This window comes from Delphinus delphis, chromosome 16, assembly GCF_949987515.2.
Source record: "Delphinus delphis chromosome 16, mDelDel1.2, whole genome shotgun sequence".
In the NCBI taxonomy this organism is placed as follows: Eukaryota; Metazoa; Chordata; class Mammalia; order Artiodactyla; family Delphinidae; genus Delphinus; species Delphinus delphis.
In genome coordinates, this window is record NC_082698.1 from 7,937,356 (window position 1) to 7,964,674 (window position 27,319).

Below are 27,319 nucleotides of genomic sequence, written 5' to 3' on the forward strand. Positions count from 1 at the left end.
TGAAGCCAGGCTCTGTAACTGCATCTCGGAAATGCCATAGTCTATTCAGAGCAAAGTGTCACCGGGTCCCACCCACACTCACAGGGAGGGGATTGCACTAGGAGGTATGGGTCATTGAGAGCCAACATGGAGGTTGCCCACCACAGTCCCAATCTTTCCCATTCACTGTTCACAAGCTGTGTGACGTTGGGCAGGTCACTTAAAATCTCCAGGCTCTAGTTCCTCCATCTGTGACATGGGCTCCTAGCAGCTGTCTCACGGGAGGATAAGACATGGTAACATGTGCAAAACGGCCAGTCACAGTGCTTTCACCCGGCAAGCCCTGGTCTTCTCTGCCCCAGCCAGGGAAGAACTGTGGGTTAAACGTTTCTCGTGATTGTCTTTACAAGTTAGAAATCTTTCCACGCAGACTCTGCTTCTCCGGAAACTCACTCTCAGGGAACTCTCTAGATAAAATGACGTTTATGTCCAGGATCCTGGAATAAAGAGTTCTCTATTTCAAGGCTGCCAACACATGGTGAAGAGGCAGGGTCAGGTGCAGTGTTAATAATTGCTTTGTGGGCATGAAGGGGCCATAGATTACAGGACGCTTGGAGAAAATGGGGCTTGTACAGTGGGTCTCAGTCATTAGCAAAATTTCACATTCAAAGTTAGTCAGGAAAGGTAATTAGTGTCAAGGAGTGATCGCAGCCGCATCGTTAACATGACGGATGCTGGTGGGCTCATATGTTAATGACTTATGGACTCTTCGCTTGGGTGAGGATCAGAGCAATTTGGTGGTCAGCAGAGAGTCTGAGAATCAGTCACCACGATAGTCAATAATTTATCATTTCTATTTAAAGTCTGGAGTCTGCATCAGCTGAAACAGAAGGGAGCCCTGATGGTGGAAGGTTGGCATCCAACAAAATCCTGAGCCCTGGCTGCGTCTATGTGAGACACATCCATTTTATTCGCGGTCCAGAGCAAACAGGAAAGTTGTTTGCAGGATCAGCTTCTGATTCCATCTTGGGGTGGAAACAGTCAGTGCTGCTGGCTGCAGGGAGATCAGGATTGGGATGGTAAACTAGACTTAGCTTTACAAGTTCATCTCTGGTGATTAGAAAAATGGCTCCTACTGTGCAGTGATACCCAAATTACATCAGTAACTGCGAGGTGGGAGGGGATTGGATCCCTCGCATCTGGAGAACACTGGCTCCGGGATCCCAGGTACCTTTAAGGACATGCAGTTAATGGGTTGCAGAGCCAGAAGTTCTGAGCTGGGTCATGCAGCCTTTGTTCAGCATGAATAATATTGAGAAAACAATAAGAGTGACAGCAACAGCTAATAGTTCTTGCGAGCTTACTGTGTGTCTGGTGCTTGCTGAGCGTTTTACACTGTTATATCAGTTTGCTCTTTGTAGATAGGAGCTGAGAGAGGTTGAGTAAGTTACTCAAGGTCACACAGCAAGCAATTACAAGGCTGGTCTTCAAACGCAGATCCTGGTCTCCTAAGTACGGTGTTACATTGAGCTGCTGCACGCAGGAAATGGATGCTAAATTCTTACTACTTCAGCCACATCTCATCTATAAAATATGAATAATGTGCTCCACACACAATTTCAGGAACAAGTTGCTTGGCAAGCTGTTACGCAGGGAACCAAAAGCCTGAAGGTAACTGTGATCTGATCATTACAACACGTGCTCACATGGCAGGCACCTACAGATGCCCATCTCCACCCCTCCCTTCCCAAACCCGTGGAGGCACCAAGTCCCACCAGCCGTTCTTGACAGCCCCCTGTGTCCTCACACCCACTTCACATTCGTACCCTGTTTGGTCTATAGACGATGCCACACTAACGTATGTCTGTGGGTCTCCTCTTCCAAAACTTGCAGTGGCACCCCATTTCTCCTAGGATTAAATGTGGCCTCTTCTCAGAGCAGCGTTCGAGGCCCCCGTCCCGCTACATCATCTGCCTCCAATCTGTCTCCAGGGTGCGCTTTTCTGTACGTGCCCACTGCCTGCTCAGATCCCTCCTGCTCCATCATGGCACTCATTGCCCTCCCCGTGACCGTGACAGTAGGTGCTCCGCTCCGCATGACTCTACTGGCATCCCCAGCTTCAGGTTCCCAGGAAAGCTTACCTATCTTTGCCCGTTCCCATACCCCGAGCAGGGGATCATCATTCTTCTTTCCATTCTCAAGGTTGGGGCTGCTCAAATGCACACTGACCCCACGTTTGTGCCCAGGAAGGCCCAGACGGATGGCCGAGGTTAGAGACAGAGTCTGGACTGGAGAGAGGATGAGCTCGCTGTGCATGGATCTATCCTCCCAGTTCAACGTAGTGACCACATGGTCCAGACTTAGAGCCTTTCCTTCATCTTCTCTGTTTCTCATATCATCTGTCAGCCTACAAATTTGCATTTTTGTTTCAAAAGTGAAATCACCAAGCTTCCACTCTGGGATGTCAAGCTTGCAGAGAAAGAGAAGCCTCTGAAATCACATATACAAATTTAGGGAGAGGGCTCCTAGCTTTCATAAGTGCTCCGAGAAGTCAATGATCCAACAAGACATTCCCTGGCCGACGTGAGCTGCTGGGGGTGAGACTTTGTGATCCCCAGAGTTACCCTTCCCCAGAGTTCTGAGATTGAAGGCTAGAGGGAGCACACAGTAGCTAGTAAGCATGCCTTGACTGAAGGGCAGAGAAGAATCGACAAACCCACAATCACAGCAGATTATAACATGCTTCTCTCAGCAACTGATAGAGCAAGCAAATAAAAAAAAATAGCAAGCTTGCAGAAAAGTTGAACCACGCAGTGAACAGATTGATCTAACAACAAATACAGAACCCCACTACTTGCCAATTAGAAAATACATACTTTTCCAAGCATGTGATTAATATTTACCCAAACTGATCATATTGAGCCCCAGAATACATCTCAACAGATACCGAATCATTATATCATAGAGAAATTATGTTCTCTGACCACAAGTAATAAAATTAAAGATCAAAGCTTTCCATACACTTTGAAATAAAAAGTGTTAATGGATAATTCGTATGTCAAAGAAGAAATTATAATGGAAATTATGAAACTGAACAATAATGAAAACACTATGTGTATCAGCCAGGATAGGCTAGGTTATGCTGAGATAACAAACAAGCCCCAAGTCTTGGTGGTTTACACACCTAAGGTTTGTTTCTCCCTTTTGTTACATGTCTGTCCTTGGCCAGGAAGACATTCTGTTTCACATCCTCTTCATCCAGAGCTGAGGATATTGGAGAATCAAATGTCTGGAACGTCACCAGTCCCTGTGGCTTGGGGAGGAGAGCCCTGGAGGGTCTTGAATCAGCAATAAACGCTTCCACCTAAGAGTAGCACTGGTCACTTACCCTCACATTTCTGCGTGGCCAGGCTAAATTTGAAGGGGGTGAAGAAATAAAATCCTCTTGTGGGTGGGAAGGCACCGGGTACCAGCGAGTGGCAGCAATGGCTGTCACAACCCATCAGAACATGGGATTCGACTAAAGCAATGGTTTGAGAGAAGTATGTGGACTTAAATGTAAAACAACTAAAAATAAATGATCTAGGAGTCCAACTCAAGAGAGGAGAAGAATAGCAAAGCAGAGTAGCTCCACACAACGTGGAAGGAAGTGATGAATGATGGGCAGAAATGAATGAAATAGAAAACAAAGAAATAATCCAAAGGGACAACGAAACCCAAAGCTGATTCGTCAAAAACACAAAACCAAAAACCAAAACCCAACAACCTAAGAAAATAGAGAAGCGCATGGCAAGATGCAGTAATTAAAAAAGAGAAAGACAACACCAATAAACAATATAAGGACTTTCCTGTCAAAATGTCGGAAAGTTTCAGCTTGTTGACAGTGGCAGCTAAGAGTTTGTTTCCTGTGGGTCAGAAAGAGACACACGAGGTCTTTATGAGGTGGGGGAGTGAAAGCAGACTTGCTGCTTAAAAATGGGGAATGGGGGCTTCCCTGGTGGCGCAGTGGTTGAGGGTCCACCTGCCGATGTGGGGGACGTGGGTTCGTGCCCAGGTCTGGGAGGATCCCACATGCCGCGGAGCAGCTGGGCCGAGAGCCATGGCCGCTGGGCCTGCACGTCCGGAGCCTGTGCTCCGCAGCAGGAGAGGCCGCAGCAGTGAGAGGCCCATGTACCAAAAAAAAAAAAAAAAGGGGGGAATGGGTTGGGTTTCCCAGCTTGTAAGGGGAGGCTGGGGGGAAAACCCTGCAGCCAGCTTGCTGCCTGGGCTTTGGTTTTGTAGGAAGCTGTGGGCCTCGGGAAGTGAAAGTGAACATTAATTGAGGCTCTAGAATGTTCTGGGCACTGTACTAAGCATTTTATACATAGAAACTCATTTATTCCTTCTCACGACCCCGGGGCTAGGTACAGGTATTATCCCTTTATTATACGTGAGAAAACTGAGGTCCAGGGAGTTTAAACAATTTCCCCAAGGTCACGTCACTAGTAAGTGGCAGAGCCAGCTTCAAGCACAGGAACTGGACCCTGGGGCCCACACGCTTAGCTATGCCATGTTCGTGGCCTCCTGTGTTGAGTGAACCCAGCTGCCCATTGATCCAGAGGTGATCCAGGCTCACCCTGAAACAGGAGCCTTGGGGGTCTCCACCCCAGCATCATATGTCTTTTGGCTTTACTTGTGGTGGTTCTGTCATGCAAAAGGGTTTCATTTTAATGTGCTCAAGTATGACAGTCATTTTCCTCACTGCTTCTGGTTAAGAAATTTTTTCCATACTCAGGTTAGATAGGCCTTCATACCCACATTTTCCTCTAGTACCTTAGGGTTTCAGTTTTTATATTTAAACGTCTGATCCCTTTTGGATTTTACCCCAATGGGTGGTGTGAGCTCCAGGTCTGACTTTTTCCACATGGCGATCCAATTATCTCAACACCACTTATTTCAAAAAGAAAAAAAAAATCTTTCCACACAAATTTGTGAAGCTGCCTTTTCTCATAGAATAACTTTCCAGATGCAGTTGGATCTATTTCTGGGTTTTCTTTTGGTCCCGTCGGTCTATCTGTTTATTCCTGTGCCAACACCAGACTCCTAATTACGGCGTTACAGTATGTGTTAATGGTGGGTAGCTCTGCCCCCCATATGGCCCTGCTTTTTCTGGATTCTTCTGGCTAACTTTGCTTTTTTGTTCTTGAGTATAAACTTTTTAATCAACTTGCTCAGCTCCGGAAAAAGCCTGGTGGTATTTTTAAAGTTGGAAGTACGTGAAATCTGTAAATTAACTGAGACAGAATGGCCATCTTTGTGATGATGAGTCTCTTTCGTCAAGAGCATGGTATGTCGCTTTGTCCAAAATAAAATTTTGAGGAAAAAAGTAAGTTTCAAGAGGATACATCCAGAATGCTTACTATTTAAATGAACTTTAAAAAACAAACAGAACAATATGGATTCATACATTTGTAGCAAATAGACTAAAATAAGGATGTGAACGACTCATGGCATTTCAGGGCAGGGGTTATTCCTGGGGAAGGGGGAAACATGAAATGAGTGGCTTTAACTGGTTTTAAGTCATTTCAGAGAGAAAGAGAGGGAGAGCTGAATTACGGCAAATGTTTGATCTTGGTGGCAGAGAAGTAGTTGTTATATTACTTTTCTATATGTTTGAAGTGTTTCACAATTAAAAACAAAAGAAAAGAGAGCTGTTCCACTGCTTAAGGGTCCTCCCCAGAAAGTAGCACATTTCAATTTCTTTTTATGTGGCTCTGGAGCAGTGTCCACTGGCTGGGCTTCTGTCAGGGGAAGCCTGTACTTCTTTCTGTGGAAAAGAATTCTATTAAAGACTTTGCAGCTATCCCGGCAGCTGCAGTGGAAAGATTTCCTTTCTTTAAATGGGCATCCTTGGCCGTTCCGAAGCAGACACGAGGTGGTGTGAAATTTGGAGTTGAATGAAGTCTTCCCACAGTCACCTGGATCTGTGACAGGGTTTCACAGTATTAAAAACCTGTTTCTCAATATGCTGTAAACATCTCATTTTCTTACTCTCCATCCGTCCACAAGGTTTAAAATCACCAGGAGAAAAGGAAAAAAAAGCTCAACAAATTCCAAATGGAAGAGGGAATCATTTCCCCTCCCAACTATACAATGGTCTGAAAACGACCTTATTTAGAACAGCTGACAGGAAATTGTATTTTCATAAATGGATTTATTGGGCAGTCTTCATACCTCCCGTTTCAGTAGGACTTAAGAAAACAGTTTCAAAATGGAACGATTGAGTTGGTTCATTCAGAACAATTTTCCTCCATGAGGAAAAGTTTTCATTACTGAAAGTGGCCCAAATCGACGCAGTCGGGTTTTTCCGAATCCATCACCTCACAGCGAAGGCACTGGAGGAGGCCTGTGTTTGGTTGCTGCCTGTATCTCCACTCCGAGGAGAGGTGTTTGTTTTCTGAGGCGGGCTTCATGGGAGCCCAGCCACTGGACATCATTCCTTCATTTCTATTCTCGGCAGTGGGCTTGCATACGTTACAATTGCCTCCTTGGGCCCACACAAGATTTCCAGAGAAATGAGCATTGTGTCAAACAGCCATCCTATGTGAGGAGAAACAGAGACAGGCAGGTAGGCCTGGCAGCCGCACTTCATCTCCACAGAACTGGGGGGAAAGGGAGAGTCCCGGGGTGCCACTTCTGCTTCCAGAAACTCAAGGAACCAAAGAGGCCAGGACGATGTCTCCTGGCCAGTCTCCTCCTGCTGTCTCTGCTCTTCCTCTAGGAAAGTCACCACCAGCATCCTTTCCAAAAAGCCTTTGGTTGCTGGTGAGGTTAATTCTGAGAAAGAACTGCTAGTAAATATGAGGTGACCCTGTGTGGGAAACGCCAAGTCAAGCTGGGGTTCCTAAAACAGGCCTTGAGATACTCCATAGTATCTCAGGAAGAGAACACGTTGATGTAAACTTCTATAAGCGGCTCTTCCTGGTCTGGGAAAGGAGAACGGGAAGAGGGCTCTCAATGTGAAAATTAACCAGAAAAGATTTCCTGAGGAAAATATTTGCCCTTGATAAATTTGGTCATTGAAATCGTGAACATCAAGGAACGGTGGGGAGGGAAAGAAAACTGGTTTCCTGTTTTATTTTTGGTCTTTCTGTTGGATTGACCCGTGAATGCTCAGTTTTGAGTGGGTGGAGGGAAGGAAGGCTCCACGTGTTTGGAGAGTGATGGGGAATGGTCCTTAGGAAGGAAGGACGTGGGCTGCGACTCAAGGAGGCCAAATGGTGATGCTTCATCTTTCTCCCCAAACCTTCTCATCCTGCCGTTTCCTCTTGCTGTTCATCGACCCACCATTCTCCCAGGAACCCAGGCTGCAAACATGGTGATACCTCTAGCTCCTCCCATTTCTTGGCCATCCACTGCTGTCAATGGTCAAATCATGTGATCATGTCAAAATGCCTCTTCCATCTGCCCCTCATAGACCTCTGGCCATGGATGCCAATGACCATCCAGTGAAACTTCCTGACTTCCAGTCTGGTCTCCTTGGCCTCTACGGTTTTGTAAAAGGCCTAGCTCGAGCTTCCCGCATACAACAGTGATTCTGTTATTCTGCTCAAGAACTTTCAAATGGTCCCCATTGTCTGCAGCATAAAGTCCAACTGACATTCAAGCTTCCCTTCCCAGGAACTTTTGTGAGCATCTAATCAGTAACCCTGTTGTGGCACCTCTGAGCACAACATCCTTCTAAGCAATGATAATTTATACTTATTTATTTACTGTTTTGTTTACTTGTTTATTATCTGTTTGCTCAATAAATGATAAACCCCAAGGGGTAGGAAATATATCTTTCTTATTCACCCACAAACATTTAGTATCTAGCAATGGCAGATAGCAGACAATCAAAAATTATTTGTTGGGCTTCCCTGGTGGCGCAGCGGTTGAGAGTCTGCCTGCTGATGCAGGGGACACGGGTTTGTGCCCCGGTCCGGGAAGATCATCCCACATGCTGCGGAGCGGCTGGGCCCGTGAGCCATGGCCGCTGAGCCTGCGCGTCCGGAGCCTATGCTCCGCAATGGGAGAGGCCACAGCGGTGAGACGCCCGCATACCGCAAAAAAAAAAAAAAAAAAAAAAAATTATTTGTTGAATAAATATTTTCAGAATAAATTATTAAAAGTAGAATTATTGTATCAATGGATTGTGCACATTTTGGAGGCTTTTTTTTAAATTTTATTTTTGCGGTACGCGGGCCTCTCACCGCTGTGGCCTCTCCCGTTGCGGAGCACAGGCTCTGGACGCGCAGGCTCAGCGGCCATGGCTCAGGGGCCCAGCCGCTCCGCGGCATGTGGGATCCTCCTGGACCAGGGCATGAACCCGTGTCCCCTGCATCGGCAGGCGGACTCTCAACCGCTGCGCCACCAGGGAAGCCCACAATTTGGAGGCTTTTGATGCACGTTTCCATCCTGCTTTCCAGAAAAGTGTCCAACTTTACACTCTACTAGCAGTGTGTGCTTTGACCACCTTCTCACATATTTGTCAGCCCTGAATATTATTTTTAAAATATTTGCCAGTTTATGGGACTTCCTTGGTGGTCCAGTGGTAAAGAATCTGCCTTACAATGCAGGGGACACGGGTTCCATCCCTGGTCAGGGAACTAAGATCCTGCATGCTGTGGGTGCCACAACTGCTGAGCTCCTGCGTCTCAGCTAGAGCCTGCGTGCCGCAAACTACAGAGCCCACACACTCTGGAACCCCCACGCCACAACTAGAGAGAGAAAACCCGCACACCACAACTAGAGAGAAGCCCGCGCACCACAACGAAAGATCCCGCCTACCTCAACGAAAATCCCGTGAGCCGCAGCTAAGACCCAAGGCAGCCAAAAATAAAAACAGACAAACAAACAACCCCACCCCCCCAATTTGCCAGTTTAAACATGAAAATAGTCTATTTGATCACTAATGGAGTTGAATGATTTCTCACATTTTCTGTTTCCATGAATTTTCTTTCCTTCGCTCATCTTCCTTTGGGGTTAAGAGTTGCTCGCTTTTCTATTGGTGGTGCTGGAGGATCAGGCTTCTGCTCACCACAGGCACTTTGCACAGACACGTAGCAGGGGTTCCTTTTCTCTGTTTCAAATGTGGTTTATATTCGCAACTCTTTAGAAACCTCTGAGTTGTCTGTGTCTCCCTGACCTCTAAATCCGTTTGACAAAAACAAAAAACCCTCAGACAGTTGTTTGACATGACCGATTACACTTTGCATGTCTCACCTGGGGCTTTGGTATTGTGTAGGCAGAGACTGGGGCTTCCTGGTCAAGTTAAAGAGCTCTGAAAACCGTTGCCTTTTCTGCGTTGTTTCATTTGTTTCGTTAGAATGTCCAGCTTATTACTTATCTATTTTTTTATGTGGCTGACAAGACACAGTGGTTCCTCGGAATCAGGGAATGTGTTTGAGCCAAAGCAAATATGAAGTGGGCACTGCATTTTTGCGCACGGCTCTCGGTAAGGGGTTTGCAGGTGCCTCAGAAACCGTCTCAGCTTAGGCCACAGGCATGCAAATGTTTCAATAGTGGTTTCCTAATCCACTATTAGGGTTAGGCACCTGTGTGAACCTATTGTTGACTCAGGGACACGTGGAAGGGTCTGTACGTGGCCCATTCATTCACTCAGCAAATATTCAGGATTTGGGAATTCAAAGGAAGACCAGAAAGGCAAGGCCCCTGCCCTCATAGACTCTAAGATTCAGTGGAGGAGACAGATAATTAAGAAGTAACCCATAAACAGGGTGCTAGGCAGAGAATACGAGTGGGCTATGCTTTAGATGAAGGGTTTGGAAAGAACGCTGCCTCTTTAGCCGACTGCCAAGAGTACCAAAGAAACCATCAGGTAGGAGTATCTCTTGGTTGAAGAACTGGGAGGCCTCCACCCAGGAAAGAAATTGTTTGTTGCCCACCAGTACCCATTCCCTCCTTTCTTAATACTAGAATCCCCGCGTTTTACCTGGGTACAAATACTGCCCGGGGGAAACTGGCCCTATGACTTAAGCTCTGGCCTGTGGGAGAGAAGCAGAAGGGGTGTGTGCAACATCTGCTAGCTATTGCTAATGGAAGAGGGTGTACCCTTCTTTCTACCCTCTTCCTTCCTTCTGGATAAAAGGAGACATAATGGTTGGAGCTCAGGCAGCCATCTTGGACCAAGAGGTAGACATCTCATGCTGACTATGGCAGAGTAACAAGAGAGAAGGAGCCTGGGCCACTGACCTGGTAGAGTGTCATGATAGATCTAGTTGTGCATCTCTGACCTTATTTACTTATGAGACATAAAAGTCTATCTTGTTTAAGTTATCATACTCCTAACTGACATAAGCCCTTTGGAGTCATCCTCTCGAGGGCAGGGTCTTTGACTTATTTTGTATTTACCTCCCCAAAGCTTCATGTGGTGTGGGACACTGAGGTATGCTGCTGGGGGATCCACTCATATTGCTGGCAAGGCAATGCCAGCTGTTGGCAGGAAGCTTCAGTCCTTCGCTATATGGACGTCTCCATAGGGCTGCTTGAATGTCCTTACGATGTGGTGGCTGGCTTCTCTCAGAGAGCGTGAGCCAAGAAAAAGCAAGGCAGAAGCACGATGCCTTCTCTGACATAGTCTCAGAAGTTCTCCTCTGCCGTTTTCATTATACCTATTCCACACTATTCAGAGTGGGAGGGAACTGCACAGGGTGTCACTACCAGGAGGCTAGACTCATCGGAGGCCGTCTTGGATCAGGGGACTCCTGCCCCATTCCATCCTCCAGACCCTTCCTCATCCTAAGGGAGGTGCCTCACGGTTCTCTTTTCACCCCCATGCAAAGAGAGTCTAAGCTGGCGGTGCTACCTAGCGACCTCATGTTCTCTTAGGTCAGTGGGATGGAGACATTTTTTGACAAGAGACCACCCTGGAGCTTATCAGATGGAAGAAGCCACTTATGCCTTAAAAATGAGTGGTTAGTGCCCAGATCTCCCTTCCTGCAGGGAGTTGAACATAGAGTTCAGGGACCATATCTCATTGGGGGAGGGAACAAAAAAGATGATAGCATTTGAGCTGAGCAATTAAGTTAATTAATGAGAAAAAAAAGATTCTGCCAACAACTGGGCTGGAGAAAGATGCTCTTCCTTCCAGCCAGTGCCTGTCTATAGCTGAGCCTATCAGGGGCCAGGAAGTCAGCCGCTAGTCAGGGGCCAGACTAATAAAAGTGACATATAGCCACTGGCTTTCAGCTGTGGGATCAGTGGTACGGAGCAAACCCATACTGCCTCATGAGAGCCAATGTCAAATTTCAGGAATTTTGAGAGCTGATTATTAAGCTGCAGTCATTATTAAGAATTAAATTACACAAACATAATTAAATTCTATTTAAAGGAAATAATAGTCAAAACATCATTTGCTGATTATTTTACTCTGATCTATGCGTTTGAGGTTATTTACGTCTCTTGTATCTGCATGTGAAGTTACCATGTAATGGTGAGATACTAGCATCTCTTCCCAGCCCTGCTCCAGGGACCTCATGCTGGTACCTTGAGATTGGCCACGGTGGGAGTCTTTACACCGGAGAAGTCGGCAAATGCTACAAATCAATGGCCCTCCAGCCAGTGGGTTGTTACGCACCTGCCAGCACCCCACTGTGAGGGACTTGACCTGGAAGGGTCGTCCGGTCTTGAGGGTGGTGGTGTCCAAGGAAGAGGGCACTTGGGGGGCAGTAACATCTCTTGGGCTCTGGTCCTTGATCCACTCTGGCCTTCGGGTGGCGAGTGAGCGCGCTCTGCTCTCTGGACCAGGAGCAGGTGGCCTTTGGGTTCCCTTCTGGCCCCAGAATCTTCACAAGAGCCATGATTTTAAGAGGCGGTGCCCCTTTAACATACCCCAGATGTCAGTCATCAGAGATTTTCTGTTTCACGGAGAGTTATTAATTCTGGGCCCGGGCAGCACTGAGGGTGTGAAGGGGATCTCCTGGTAGACTTTGAAGGAGTCCAGGAAAGGAAAATGAGCTGAATCTGATCAAACGGCTAAGACATTCCTGCATATTGACAGACACCGTAGAAAAAGGAAAACCCCGGAAGCTTTCATGGAAACCGATGACTAACTTCAGAACCAACTAGTCTCTTTGCTGCTCCCAGCCCTGCACGGCCACCCCAGTTCATCTAACTGGAAGACTGGACAACACTAGGAAAGGGGCAGTTACTCCACCGCCCACTACGAGATTTTCCCTTCTGCCTTTGCTGCCGCAGTCCGTTAAAAGGGGACATTACGTGAATCGCGGTCCATTTCCTGGATGTTCAGAGCGTGGCAGCAGGTCTGGGACTGCAGCATTTTGCGAGCTGCGCTCCGATTCCCCAGAGCCATAGGTCAGCCCGGGATGGGGTGCGGGGTGGAGGGTAGGGGGAACACGGCTGAGTGCAGGGTCACCTTGTGGGGTTTGGGGCAGTCCTGCACCCCCTTAGAGCTCCAACCGTCCTTCAAGACTTGCTGGGGCCCAGGCAGGGAGTGGGAATGTGGAATCCAGGAGCCATCTGGTTTTCCCTTAGGTGAGAGTTTGTAGGGTCATCCACGCTGGAAGGAACTCTGGAGATCCCATTTTACAGATGAGGACACCGAGGTTCACACCAGAGTCCCAAGGGTAAAACCAGGGCCCAATCCTGTGGACCCCTGGTCCGGGAGGAATGGCATCTGGTCTGCTGTGCAGAAAACAAGGCTGAAACTGTTAGTTACTAGGCCTGAATCGGCCGGCTTCTTTTCCAAAGGGTTCCAGAATGCCAAGCCAACAGCACCCAGAGCTGTTTGTGCAACCTCTAATCCTTTCAATTACAGTTGCCAGCTCCACCCGGAAAACCTGGGGAGCAATGCCGGAATTAGGGGATGGAGAGAGACCTTGTCACTGTCACCGTCACCAAGGGCAGCTCCAGGCCCACGCGCGGGGAGGTAGGGGGTGCAGCCTTTGTGGGAATTGCTGCTGGGGAGTGGAGGCTGAGGCCCATCTGTGCAGCAGCAATGAACCTTGCTCTGGTGGCAGCGACTGGCGAGTTGGAAATCACTCACCTCCTGGGCTGAGTGTAGCCCACACGGCTTCCTTATTGCCCGTCAATCGGTGCCGCCCTTGCTCCCCTCCCCTGGGCCATTGCCCTGGTCCCTGCACCCCCATCCATGGCCAGGAGTCACCCCACCTCCTCTCCAGCTGCCACGGTTGCTCCCCGTGTGCCGCCCTCCTGTGCTCAGAGTTCTTTCTAGACACAATCGGCTGCATCCGGTCACTAGTCCGCTGACAATCCTCATGGGCTCCTGGGGCCCACAGCCACGTTTACCAACTTACCAGGCCTAGCTGGCCCGGGAAGTTTCGACCCGGCTCACCTCTCCTGAATTACTCTCGTGGGCCTTCCTCAGAGGCTACTGAGTCGGAAATTCTCGCCCTTCCTTGGATGTATCAGGCTCCCTCACTCCTGGGCCCTTTTCTCTGCTGTCCCCTCTGCTTAGAATATTCTTCCACATCTCTTTACTGGACTAATGAAAGACCTAGTTTTCTGTTTCTATAGCCTCAGCCTCCTCCGTTGCCGTCTCTCGTCACTGTCTGCAGAGTTTGGGTTTGCTTTGCGCTGCCTTCTGCTCTAGACTGCGAACAACATGGAAGCAGAGGCTACTTCTGTCCTGGCAACTGCTGCGAATAACTGCCCAGCCCAGCGCTTGGCACAGAGCAGCTGCTCAGCTGAACCGACTTCCGCCAGCGGGCCAAAGCTACAGGGGATGGACCTTTCTAGAACTTTCCAGAGATGCCACACACTGCTCTGGAAGGTAGTGAGTTTTCGGTCACGGGGGGTATATTAGTAGAAGTTACACGCTCCCTGGCAAGTTTACACATTACAGTGGGGATGGAATTGGATGGCTAGTTAGAATGTGAAGATTCTAGAATTTCCCTCATGTGCCAATCTGGAGGCTGAGGAAACGGGGGATGGGTGGTGGCACAGGTAGACTTGTTTGCGGATGAGATATAGAGTGAGGACAGAATTAATTGGCCTGGGAAAGGCGGCCAGGGAGGAGGTTGGCGTCAGAGAAGAGAGACGTGGGTGGCCACTTACCTCCACTGGACGTGCCCAGTGGCTCCATTTACTATGCGTCTGGTGCTGTGCTTAGAGCTTCACATGAGTGCGCTCAGTAAGTCCTGATGGCGGCCCGGCGAGAAAGGCTCTGTTATTATCCTCTTTTCATAGACAAAGAACAGAGGCTGAACTGGTTCCCCACGTCGTCCAGCTGGTAGGTGGTGGAGCTGAGACGTGATGGCGGCCGTCTGCGTGCAGAACCTGGGCTCTTAGCTAAGATATTCCACTACCTTCCTGCACATGGGAAACGCCTCTGTTGCTTTATCTGCTCTGCTGAGATCTCCCTTCCTTCACGGCCCTGCCCTCAATTGGCTGCGCTGTTTCATGAACCCTCCCTGTCCTGTCGTGACCCTGGGCCTCACCTTGGGCGCAGGGGGTCATTCTCTCTTCTTAGCACCCGTTACTGATTGCATCAACTTCACCGGTATCTCTGCTTCCCCAGAGGTGGCTGTGGTCTGTGTTCTGCCGTCACTCCCAGCCCGGTGCCCACCACCAGGCTATGCCTTCCTTCCTGTGTGAACCCAAGTGATGTCAGTGAGAGGTGGGAGGGTGGGGTGGGGTTCGGGGACTGATCTCCCTTTAGCCCAAAGAGTAACTTCCTGATTAGAGTCCAAGAAGGAAAAGAATGCTTTTCCCCAAGTCCTGCTCGAAAACTACTCTTAGTAAGCGTATCCACGATTATAAAAGAAAACACACCGGCATAGTCACTCTGGGCTGGGCACTTCTGTATGCAGTATCTCTCATTACCTTCACATCAGCCCGTGAGGTAGGTTCCCTGTCTCATACCTTATAATCCCCAGTTTACAGATGACAAAATTGAGACCAAAAAGGTGAGGGTTCCCCCGCGTCAGAGCCAGCACGCAAACCCGGGTCCTTTCCACTCCCAGACTTGTACTCTGAACTCCCTCGGTCAGCTGTGTTCTAGAAGAAGGCTGTTATAGCTACAGTGGACCTCACCATGAGTGGCCCCGACAGACGTCAGGGCTGAGCGACAGCCACTTGGAGGCCCCATGCAGCTGCGTCCTCTTCTGTAGTGCACCGCGCTATAGGCAGCTGCTCAGAAAATCGACAGGTGTTGAAGGCCCAAGTTGGGTGACCATCTTGATGTTGGTCAGTGGTTTTATGATGTGGGCATACTGGGCTAAAGCAAAAAGGCCTTTTGTCAGAGCTGTCTGCAGGGAGAGGGAAACAAGCCATAAGATAGAGCTGGCACCAGGGAAGGGGCTGAAACCCTGCCATCACGCCGCATGGGATCCCGCTTAGTGGCACGGCCCCTCCAGCCCTCCTGGATGCGGGGGCTTTCGTGTGGAGTCCCCCACCGCCGGCTGTCTCCCTGGGAGCCTTAGACTCAACCAGGAAAGGAGGAATTTGCCCTCTAACCTAGAGCTCCCCTTTCTCAGGGACCCTGCTGCTCGGGTTTTATTTTTAATAAGAATGCAAGATTATGGAATCAATGAAATGGATGTTAGTTAGTTAAAGAGCAGCCCGAGTTGTGGAGGGAGATCTGGGAGGCTCCTCAGAGGACAGGTGCGATGGGGAGATGGGCTTGCAGATGCCATGCGCTGATGGCATCTGCTCACATGCTTTGAGTCTCGCTGTCTCAGGGCCACCCCGAGCCCAGAAGCCCAGAAGCCCAGTGGAGCAAGGGGCCTGAGGGCGCCCGGAGGCCTGGCCTTGACCTGCCCAGCCTCGCCCACTGCACCCACTCCCACCCCAGCTTCTGAGACAAGCTGCCGTCGTTGGCATACAGTTCCACCCTATTGTCCTAAATCAAAAACCGAAATGAAGGGCTTCCCTGGTGGCACAGTGGTTAAGAATCTGCCTGCCAATGCAGGGGACACGGGTTCGAGCCCTGGTCCGGGAAGATCCCACGTGCCGCAGAGCAACTAAGCCCATGCGCCACAACTACTGAGCCTGCACTCTAGAGCCTGCGAGCCACAGCTACTGAGCCCGCGTGTCACAACTACTGAGCCTGCGTGCCTAGAGCTCGTACTCCTCGACGAGAGAAGCCACTGCAATGAGAAGCCCGCACACTGCAACGAAGACCTGATGCAGCCAAAAATAAATAAATAAAATAAATAAATTAAAAAAAAAAAAACCAAAACCAAAATGAAGAATGAGGCAGTGGCAGAAAGAGAGGAGGCTCTGTTTGTTGAGTGTCTGCTGGCACCGGGAACTCTGTTAGGTACTTTATCATTTCATTCAATCTCTTTGGTTTCCGTCGGGACACATATTAATGGAAACGAATATGAAGCATTGGGTCCCTGCCCTGGACCAAGGCACAGTCACACATGTTGTTTCATTTCTCCATCACAAGAGTTTCCTGTGGTCCGAGACACAAACTCAGACTCAGGGAGGTCAAGTCCCCAGAGCCAATACCTGGCAGAGCAGCAGTTCCCACATGGCTGCCTCCAAAATCCACACTGTCAAACCTCTGTCTTGGCTGGGTTCCCCCCCCGTGCTGTCGGGACAGGCCCCGGCTTAGGAGTGAAGCCCCTGTGAGTGGGGCCCAGGGAAGGAGAGTGAGCATATCTGGTGCCTCAGGGAACAGATAGAGATCAGACAGGATGGCCAGCTTCTAGGGGTGGAGGAGGGGTCCCCAGACTCCAGGGGAGGGAAGGCAGAACCCAGTGTCCTCATGGCTACAGGCTCTCTCACCTTCTGGACGTGGAATGGAAGCCTATGTGTGTAAGGGCAGAGTCACCGTTGGCCACTGATCCTTATTAAAAGGACCCAAAAGGAGATGGGTTTCCCTTGGCTCAGAAGGAATTTGGGTTAGACACAAGGGTCGTATAGTCAGCCTCTAGAAAAAGTGACTGATTTCTAGAAACCTGCTGTGCTGAGTCTACCATCTGAACGACACACATCATGCAGTGGGAGCATGTGGACACCCAAGCAGAGCTCAGATCCCAGCGGAGAGCGAGCAGTTGTGTAATCTCAGGCAAGTTGGGTAACCTCTCTGAGCTTCAGTTACTAAGCTTCAGTTTCCTTGAGTGCGTGAAAGGCAAGCTGACATGCCTTCCAGAGTTACCATGCAGCGCCCTTAGCACAGAGTCTATTGTGGAGCATACAGGGTGTGGTAGCCGCTGGGACTATGGCCAAGTCAGAAAGTGAGGATCTGGTGATAAGTCTTAGGTGAGGAGAGGAAGCTCTGGAAGCAGCTTAGACAAAGCATTTCCCATCTGTAGATTGGAGTGAGTGGAAGAGGGCTTGACTACATCGTTTGGATCTCTTATGTTCTTCCCAGCTCCTCCAGTGTCAGATTCTGGGATTTATAAGACCTGAGTCAGTAAGTCATGGAAAGATAATGTCTCCACATGATGGAGAAATTGATGAGGGTCCCAGGTAGACCAGTTGGCTAGCTGCTCAGTCAGCCCCAAGAGTTACAGTCTTTGACTGTTTGTGCACTTCTCCTCCCACAGCAGCACCAATGGCTGGCGTCCTCCTCTTCCCCACCCCTGGGTGATAAGGGACCCTCTGATGGGCAGAACCCACCTCCTCCCAACAGAGAGCTTTCACGTCTGCATCAACAGGGAAGTCACAAATGGGAAAGTGATGGTGATTGTGATGAAATGAGGCCTGATTTCTTCTTGACTGTAGCCACCAGCACCTCCGTCCCCACTCTGCACAACTCCTAATTGCTTTCCCTGGCCCAAGGGTCTTGGGAATTTACAGCTTTGGAACCAGTTCCTGCTTCAACACAGCCAATATCTGCTGTCTCTGACTGATGTGGACATCTTTTAGCAAGATCAAAATAGCCTTGGAGTTCGGGGTGAAGGGCATAGGCCCTGGAAGAGATCTCTTTTTGGTTATTTTCCCTCTGGAAATGGAGAAGACAAAATATATTTAAAAATAGTCTCCAACAAACAAATAAACAAGCCAACAAAACAGTCTCAGCCTACGTTTGTTCATGGTTTGTTACTAATTCTCATGAATGATAGAAAAAGAATATCGTCACTTGTGTACTTTTAATACGGCTCTTAATTAAATGTGGATTCTATCATAATTTATGCTGCTTGGATTATGCAAGAATATCTTACCTTGGATCAAGGGGACACTTTAAACCAACTCTCACCTCTCCTCTCCTCAAAAATCATCGCCGGCTCCCCACTGCCCACAGAGAAAGTCCAGGCTCCTCAGAGCCATGTAGACTGGATTGACCACTCCTCCAGGCTCCCATCTTCTCACTGTCTTCCATGGATGGAGGTGGAATGCTCGCGTCTCTTTCCACCTGCCAAAATCTATCCATTTTTCCCTCTTTTGAAAAAAATCGAGATAGAGTTAATTTACAATGTTGTGTTAGTTTCAAGTGTACAGCAAAGTGATTCAGTTTATACGTACATGTATATATATTCTTTTTCAGATTCTTTTCCATTATAGGTTATTATAAGACACTGAGTAGAGTTCCCTGTGCTCTACAGTAGGTCTTTGTTGTTTACCTGTTTTATATATACTAGTGTGTTTATATTAATCCCAAACTCCTGATTTATCTGCCCCCCCACCGCTATCCCTATTGGTAACCATAAGTTTGTTTTCTATGCCTGTGAGTCTGTTTTGTAAATAAGTTCATTTGTATCATTTTTTTTTAGATTCTACAAATAAGTGATATCATATATTTGTCTTTCTCTGCTGACTTACTTCACTTAAAATGATAATCTCTAGGTCCATGCATGTTGCTGCAAATGGCATTATTTCATTCTTTTTTTATGGCTGAGTAATATTATAATAATTCTATACATAATATTCTACATGTATACATATGTATATACATATATAATAGAATATATACGTATATAAATATACATATATATACCACATCGTCTGTATTCATTCATCTGTCAATGGTCATTTACATTTATTTATTTATTTATTTATTTATTTTGGGCTGTGTTGGGTCTTCGTTCCTGTGCGAGGGCTTTCTCTAGTTGTGGCAAGTGGGGGCCACTCTTCATCGCAGTGCGTGGGCCTCTCACTATCGCGGCCTCTCTTGTTGTGGAGCACAGGCTCCAGACGCGCAGGCTCAGTAGTTGTGGCTCACGGGCTTAGTTGCTCCGCAGCATGTGGGATCGTCCCAGACCAGGGCACGAGCCTGTGTCCCCTGCATTAGCAGGCAGATTCTCAACCACTGCGCCACCAGGGAAGCCCCCTGTCAATGGACATTTAGTTTGCTTCCATATCTTGGCTATTGTAAATAGTGCTGCTATGAATATTGGGGTGCACGTCTCTTTTCGAATGAAAATCTATCCATTCTTGGGGGCCCAAACGCTCCCCTGCACACAATATCCTGGTCCTTCCATCCCACGACACTTGGCTAAAACCTCCCCCTCCTTGGCATTTGTATCCTTCCCTGGGCACTGTGGGTCGGTGAGCACATGTCTATCTTTTTTCCCCACCTTCTCCCAGACTTGAAGCCATGGAGAGCAGTGTCCTGGGTGAGTCATCCTGTGCCTGTCCCCATTAGATAAGGGACAGCTGGCTTGCCCACCATGAGTCTCCTAGGGAACTCTGCCACCAGTTCCACCCTTAGACCTGTGCAAGTGGGGTCCCTGCCCAGATCCAGTGCTTTGCTCAAAATTTTTTAAATCTCTCTTCAGTGCTTGGAACAGCTGGGGCCCGCAGTGTTGTCTGGAGCCCCAAACCTGGAGTCCCATTTCTTTCCTTTGAGGATCTCTCCAACCCTCTACCCTCTGCCTCTCCCCAACCACACACTTGTCGAGTGGACCAGATGCCTCCAGGAACTCTGAGACTCCCACATATGGGATTGCCTGGGAACTCTGGGACTCCAGGTCCAGGAAGGCAACTTGGCAAGGGGATTGTTCCCGTTAGCTGCTATGGTATTTTTTTTTTCTAGCTTTATTGAGATATAATTGACATATAACACTGTGTAAGTTTAAGGTGCACAATGCACTGATTTTTGATATGCTTGTATATTGCAAAATGATTGCTACCACAGCATTAGCTAATACCTCCATTCTGTCACATAATTACCATTTCCTTTTTTGCCATAGAACATTTAAGATCTACTCTCTCAGCACTTTTCAAGTATTAATACAGTATTATTAAGCATAATCACCATGCTGTATATTAGAACAAACTTTCTAACTGAAAGTTTGTAGCCTTTGACTAGCGTCTCCCTATTTCTCGAGCCCCTGGCCACCACCGATCTGTTCAGTTTCTATGAATTCCTTTTAGATTCTGTTTCCATGAGCCTTTTTAGAGTCCACATATAAGTGATATCATAGTTTCTCGGTCTGATTTATTTCACTTAGTATAACGCCCTCAAGTTCTATCCATATTGTTGCAAGTAGCAGGATTTCTTTCTTTCTCGTGGCTGAATAATATTCCATTGTATACACACACCACATTTTCTTTATCCATTCATCCGTTGACGGATGTTTTCATATCTTGGAATGATGAATGGGTGGCTTGTTTCTGTATCTTGGCTATCGCGAGTAATGCCTCAGTGAATGTGTGAGGGCAGATCTCTCTCCAAGATCTTGTTTTCATGTCTTTTGGATATATACCTGGAAGTGGGATTGATGTATCCATGGTAGCTCTATTTTTAAATTTTCTGTGGAACCTCCATGTTATGTTTTGCAGAGCGGCTGCGCTAACTTACACTGCCACCACCAGTGCCCAAGGTTCCCTTTTCTCCGTATCTTCACCAATAGTTTCCGTAGACAGAAGCCTGAGAACAATATTTGCCCGGGGCTCCATACCCTAGGACAGCCCTGGCTGTCATCTTTAGGTGTCCCTTCCTCGGGTTCTAAAATGAGAGCCCCTGGCCGATGGCCAGACCCAACCATCAGCAGACCCTAGCCTTGGTGCACTGACAGGGCTGGAGCAGTCCTATGCTAGCTTGGCCCACAAATGTGACCAACATTATAGAAACTTGGGAGATCCCCAGCAGGGCCCCCAAACTGACATGCTCCGAAAAAAAACAAACTATAATCTCCTCCCAAGCGTGGCCAGGTCTGCAGGAGAACCATTATTGCTTCTTGTGCCTGACTTTCCCTGCCTAGCGTTTACTGCGACCCCATCACAATTCTCAGATGTTACAATATTCCAGGCGATGTTTTGATTTCACAAATCATTTACCCACAAGAAATGAATATATTCGTTAACCTTGTAGGACTCCTGGAGGGATTTTTTTTTTTTTTTAAGATAGGAAAGGGCCAAGAATATGGCTAATATTTAAATAGATCTTCCCCACTGTCATCTGCTGGTAGGACAAAAGCTGATCTAATCTTTCTGGAGGGCAAATTGGCAACACTTACTGAAGCCTTTAAAATGTACTTATCCTCTGACCCAACAGTTTTTCTCCTAGGAATTTACCAGAAAAAGAATTCAAGATGTGTTCCGAGATAGACCTATGAGGACACGTGTTCAAGTGTGGTTTAGAATAGTGAGAGAGTTTTAAAAAATAAACTGAAAGCCAGCAATTGGGAGTGGGTGATATAAATTATGAGCATGCGTACAATGGAGCCCTAGCCAGTCACTGAAAATGATTTTGCAAGAGAACAATGACTAATACGGAAAAAATGTTTATGATGCATTTTATGTTTCTGTAAAGAGACAAAACAGAACAGGCAATAGTATCTCAGTTTTGTTTTTTAAAAAATCTGTGTCTGGATACATATGAAAAAAAGATTGGAAAGCTATATATCAAAATATAGCAGTGAGGATTATGTTTCCTTACCTTAATTTTAATATTTCAGTAATTACTATGTATTATACATGAATTTTTTGAAAGTAATGAAAAATTATGCTCCTGATTATTTTAGTGCTTTCCCACAGGCAAGCCCATCTGAACTGCCTCTTTGGTGAGACTGCTAGAAAAATCAACAGGGGGCTGTTGGATACACATCTCCCTCCCAGGGCCTGTAGGGGTGAAGCAAGAGGCGTGACCCCATGCCTGCCTCCAAGGAACGTGAACTCTAGAATGGGAGCTAGAGCCTTCCAGGAGGAAGCCAGGGTCCGTTCACAGTGGTGTGGGAAGCGGATTGGGAAGGGGCTCCTGCGGAACTGGGCACGTCAAGGCCACTGCATGTAAAACGCCTTTGACTGATGGATGGGGTCTCAAAGCGCAGCTGTGGGAAAGTGTCTCCCCAGGGAGTCATGAGCGAGAGCCTTTCAGCGCTGCGGTGGCTGCCCTTTCTGGCAGGTCCTCCCCTTTACCGTGACTCACACGGAGCCCATCTCGGGCAGCAACGCCTGGTGAAACGCACTGACTTTAGGTCTTGGGCAGAGACCCCTTCATCCCAGGGAAAGCAGGTCCAGTCTGGGCTTAGAAGCACAGAAACTCCCACCCCTGAGAGTTTCTCTAGCCTTCCTGCCACATGTGGTTGGCTACCTCCAGACTTAGTTGAGTGTGAGAAAAAGTGTTCTCTATTTTCTAAGCCGCTGTTGGTTGGATTTCTCTTTTACTTGCAGCTGAATTCACATCAAACCCATAGCATCACTTACTGGCTGCCTGGCTTTGATCCAGTTACTGCACCACCCGAATTCAGCTTTCCTCTCTGTAAAACAGAAACAAGTTCCCTGGTTATGGTGAGGATTAAATAACACAAATACATAAAGAGCTCAGCACACAGTAGGTGCTCAGGAAATGTTCCTTATTCCCTGCACACTATCATGGAGATGTCGGTTTGGCAGAGTGCGTGGGGAGTTTGTAGGGAATCCATGGCAGGTGGTGTCTCCCAGAGCAGACAGGATCTTCCTGCCCTGTTGCCCACCCAGGTGCCACAGCTGTTGGCACCCGACTCTCCCCTTCAGCCCAGCAGCCCTGCGCGGGGAGAACTGTTCTGGGTTGGTATGGCTCCCCCCCGCCCCCGGTTAAGATGGACCAGTAGTGCAGACACTGGGTGAGTCTACTGTGCATCTCGCCACCAAGCAGACTTACGGCTCATAGATAGGAATAAAAATGTAATGCCCGAGATTTACACTCCGCTGCCCTATAACAGCATCCTGACCGCGGGTTATCGGAGAGGACATGCTCTCAGGGACAGGATGTTTGTTTGACTTCCTCTGACAGCCACTGCAGACTAAAGCCATCAACCAGAAGCCTGTTTCCTCCTCTCACTCCTCTCACTGAGAAAGGCTCCCGATCAGTGTGGGAGCTGGAGTGCTGAGCTCAGAGTGTGCAGCCACAGCAAAATCATCTTTGCTCTGCTTCTCCGGGCATCGGGGCTTTGGAGTTGATAAAGTGAGAAAACTCAGGCCTGGAGACCGGCAGGAAGCAGGCGTAGGGAGGTGGGCCGTCGCCACTGCCCTCTCTGCTGCGGTTGGAGCAGCGGGCAAGGATTCACACTCTGCTGGGGAGTGGGCAGCTTGGCTACCGCCTCCAGCCCGCCGCGTAGCTGTATCCCGGGGCTGCTTCAGGCATGAACAGAAGTCATCAGGGGCCCTCCTCCAAGGGGCGCGCAGGCACCTGTGCACAATCCCACTCGGGCCAGGCTCTCCCAGAGGCGACAGAGCAAAGTCTGATGGTCTGCATGGGGATGGGTTTGCGTCCCAACCCCAACACTTACTGACTGGTGGCTTTTTGAATGAATTCACCTTTCTGGGCCTCAGTTTCCTCATCTGTAAAATGGGGATAATAAATGCATCCAACTCAGAGGGTTGTTGTGAGATGGTGCTCACAGGAAGGCTGCTGCTGTGACTAGATGACGGTGCCCCTTGGCACAAGCGAGGCCCCCATGAAGATGGGGCTGACTCTGTCCACACGCACAGGAAGGGGGCACTGAAGGTCAGGTGTCCCTGGGGTAGAGGGTGGGCACTGGGAGAGCACACTAAGTGCATGAAAACTAAGAGGAAAAGGCAGGAGAATGTTCAAGCGGAGCTGCCCCGGTGGGTAGGTGTGGCGGGGTGGAGAATAGAGGATGCCAGGCTGGATGTAGGAGCCAGTGGCCTGGGTCGAGGGGGTACTGTGTGTCACCAAGGCTTTGGCCCTCAGTCTGTGGGGAGAGGAGGGAAGGCAGACACACGTCCTCGGACCAACCTGGAGGATGCCCTCACCAGCATCCCCCAGTCCTGGGATCCCCTCCCATGGGAATGACTCACCCAGGCCTCCCAGGCAGGCTCTGGAAAGATTTTTAGGTTGATTCAGGCCACCTGAGACAAGGACCTCCCTGTGGGTGGGGCGGGGAGTGGAGAGAAAGCACAGACTCCGGACACTGAGGGGAGACAAGGACTTCCCGGGCCTCGGGGAGGGCTCTGGGGTCCCCTGGGCCCTGGGAGTAGCAGGGGCATTCTTGGTTGTCTGGGCAGTGGAAGGACCCTCTGCTTCTCTAGGGCCAGAAAGGCTTCCACAAGAGGAGGAAGCATAGGAGAAATTGGAATGAAATCCGAAGTGATGGCTGCAAACTTAAGCGTCCCTGGCAGGGTCCCCTCCCGGGAAGCATCTCTCAGCTGCCATGAACGCCGCTGCTGTAGCCTGAGCTGCAACACCAGCCCACCCCTGCCTTCAACCCTTCCGTGCACAAGGGCCCTGTAAACAGATTGCTGGAGTGGACTTCCTGTCACCACAGCAGTGCCAGGACAGGGTGACAGCCCTGCTCAGCCTGGGAACCAGGGCCCGGAGACCCCAGCTCCATTTTCCCTGGACGATTAATGAGTCTGGGTGTGTATTTTTGGAAACAGTAATGAAGGCTTTTCAGGAAATGAGGGGCAGGATGAAATATATTGCTGTTGCCACGTATTTGCGGTTGGTTTGTTTTTATTTTTAAAATAACTATGCTGTTGAAGTCAATCATCTCTAACTATGAAAGTGAGTAGATTCTAGTGGAGCTGGAGTTTGTGGTCTGGAGCTATGGACGGAATCTAGGGTGAGGTTTGGGGGAGTGAGATGTTGGGGTCCAGACTAAGAGGAGGGGAAAACGCAGGCCGGGCCCTCACCATCTCTTCCTCAAATCTTTGTTGCTACCCTTCCAGCTCCGGGCCCACCTCTCTCTGATCCAGCTTCCGGCGATGGCTGGAGGATCCAGTGAGAAAGCAAGTCTATCCCTGCCTCCAAAATCTTTCCATGGTTCCCTGTTGCCAACTGGAAGATGTCCAAACCCATTAGTCTGGCTCCAAAGGAACTTTAATGATGCAGCCTCGACTGTCTTCCTAAGCCCCATATCCCCATAACCTTCCCCATCACCCTGCTCTCAAGTAACCCTGAACCCCAGATTCTTGCATCCTGCCTGCTATCTGCACATGGCATTTCCTCTCCTGGAACACCTTTCCCCAGGGTTCACCTGGAAACCTTTACTCATCACTAAGACTCAGGTTAAAATCATCTCCCAGGGTGCCCCTCCCTGAACGTCCTGGGGTGGTAATGGGGAGTACACCCATCTGTCCTCACCACACAGATTTTTGTGGCTGGTTTCCAAGGGTGTCTCCCTGCCTGGGCTTGGCACAAAGTCAAATCAACAAATACTTCCCGAGAGAACCGGGCTGTGGTCCCCAGGGCAGATGGCATCCAATCCTCCTTAGCAGGGAGGGGCCAGAGAAGGTGTCTCTCAGGCCCCTGCCAAGGCCTGCCCAAGGTGGTGCCGCTCTGTGTGTTTGCCACGCTGCACCAGGAAGTCGGGAAGCCTGCCCACCCAGCCCAGCTCCCCTGCTCTGGGCTCTGAGATTAGGGAGGGGCCGGGCCTTTCCCAGCCCTGACTTTCTTCTTCCACTGGCTGTGACCAAGAACAGGGACACATTTTCCCCTCTGATAAAAGGACAGGTCAGTTTACGGCTTCTTGCGGAGTAGCTGTGATGACAGTTAGAAAAGCAGGTCCATCAGAGGGGCCGCCAACACAAGGACATGAAAGATACGTGTTCTGTGAATGCGTTTGCATACAACTGGCTATAATTTTTCCCCTCCAGAGAATGGGATGTCATAAGTCTGACAGGTGTTCAGCAACTGGTGTAAGAAGGGGGGAAAACAAGCTGCCTGGGCTTCAAAAGCAACACTTCCTTGGTGGAAAGGACGTGAGAACAACTTGACAAGATAAGGGGTGCAGAGCTCTGAGCTGCATGGATACTCCAGACAAAACTGTCCTCTGGAAGACCAGGAAGTGCCCGGGTAACGGCTCTGAAAACATCAGAGAAAGAGGACCACAGGCCGGCAGGGGAGATCATCCCAGTTCCTGGGACGGTGACCTTTTACGTTCACTGCAAAGGTGTGTGTGTGTGTGTGTGTGTGTGTGTGTGTGTGTGTGAGTGTGTTCCACATGAGCACCAGTGTGTGATCTGAGTGTCTGTCAGACTCTGTATGAACTTGGATATTGCATCAGCCAGTGATTGCCAAAATGATGCTGTGTAACAAACCCCTCCAAAGGTCAATATCTTAAAATGACAATTACTCATGGTCTTCAGGTCAGCTGCAATTCAGCTGGGCTGCCTTGGACTTTAGGCTCCTGGGTCTGGGCTTTAGGGTCCAGGCTGCAGTTTGGGGCTAGGTGTGCCCTCTTCTCATGAGTCCTACTTGGACAAGGGTCACCAGGGCAAGTGGTCTGCTACGTGTGTCTCATCCTGGGGCCCAGGCTGAAGGGGCAGTGGTTCCTGGAACATGTTCTTCTCTTGACAGATCTCCAGAGAGAGAGAGAGCAGACCCCTCCGTGCTAACACATCTCAGGCTCCAGGCTGGCTGGGTCTGGTCCAACACCCATTGGGCCAAAGAGAGTGTCATGGCCAAGCCCCAGGTCAAAGCTCAGGGAAGTGTACCCTGTTTGGCACGAGGCCATCCCATAGTGGAGAACTGGGCCCAGGGATTCAATCTACCACTCATCTCTTATATGTGGGGACTTGAGGGACATGAGGGTCTTGAGGGTGATTGTACATTGTCATGTGTCTCAGTGGGTGTGGACGCTCTGCGTGTGCATGTATGTGCTTTGCTCAATGATCAATACATTCCCAGGTGAGGATCAAAACACGATTTTAGCGAGAGGCTGATAGGGGTCACGTGAGGAAATGCGGAGGGTTGCGGGACTATTGGCGCTGCTTGAATTTCAGTGCAAAGTTATACAGTCTGCCCCTGGTGTAGAAATCATAAACTATACAAAGCCACCCTGTGCACCATCGCCTTTAGGGTATGTGATTTGGGGTCCTACCTCCAGCTCCTAAGAGGGGTGGGCACAGCCAAGGGGGCTACACATTCCAGCCTCTTCCAGCAAGCCCAGTAATCTGTTACTTGGAGGCCACCAAGGAGAAGTTGGAATGAAAATTAGGCTTGAGGGACTGCCTCCATGCAAACTGCATTGAAAGCATC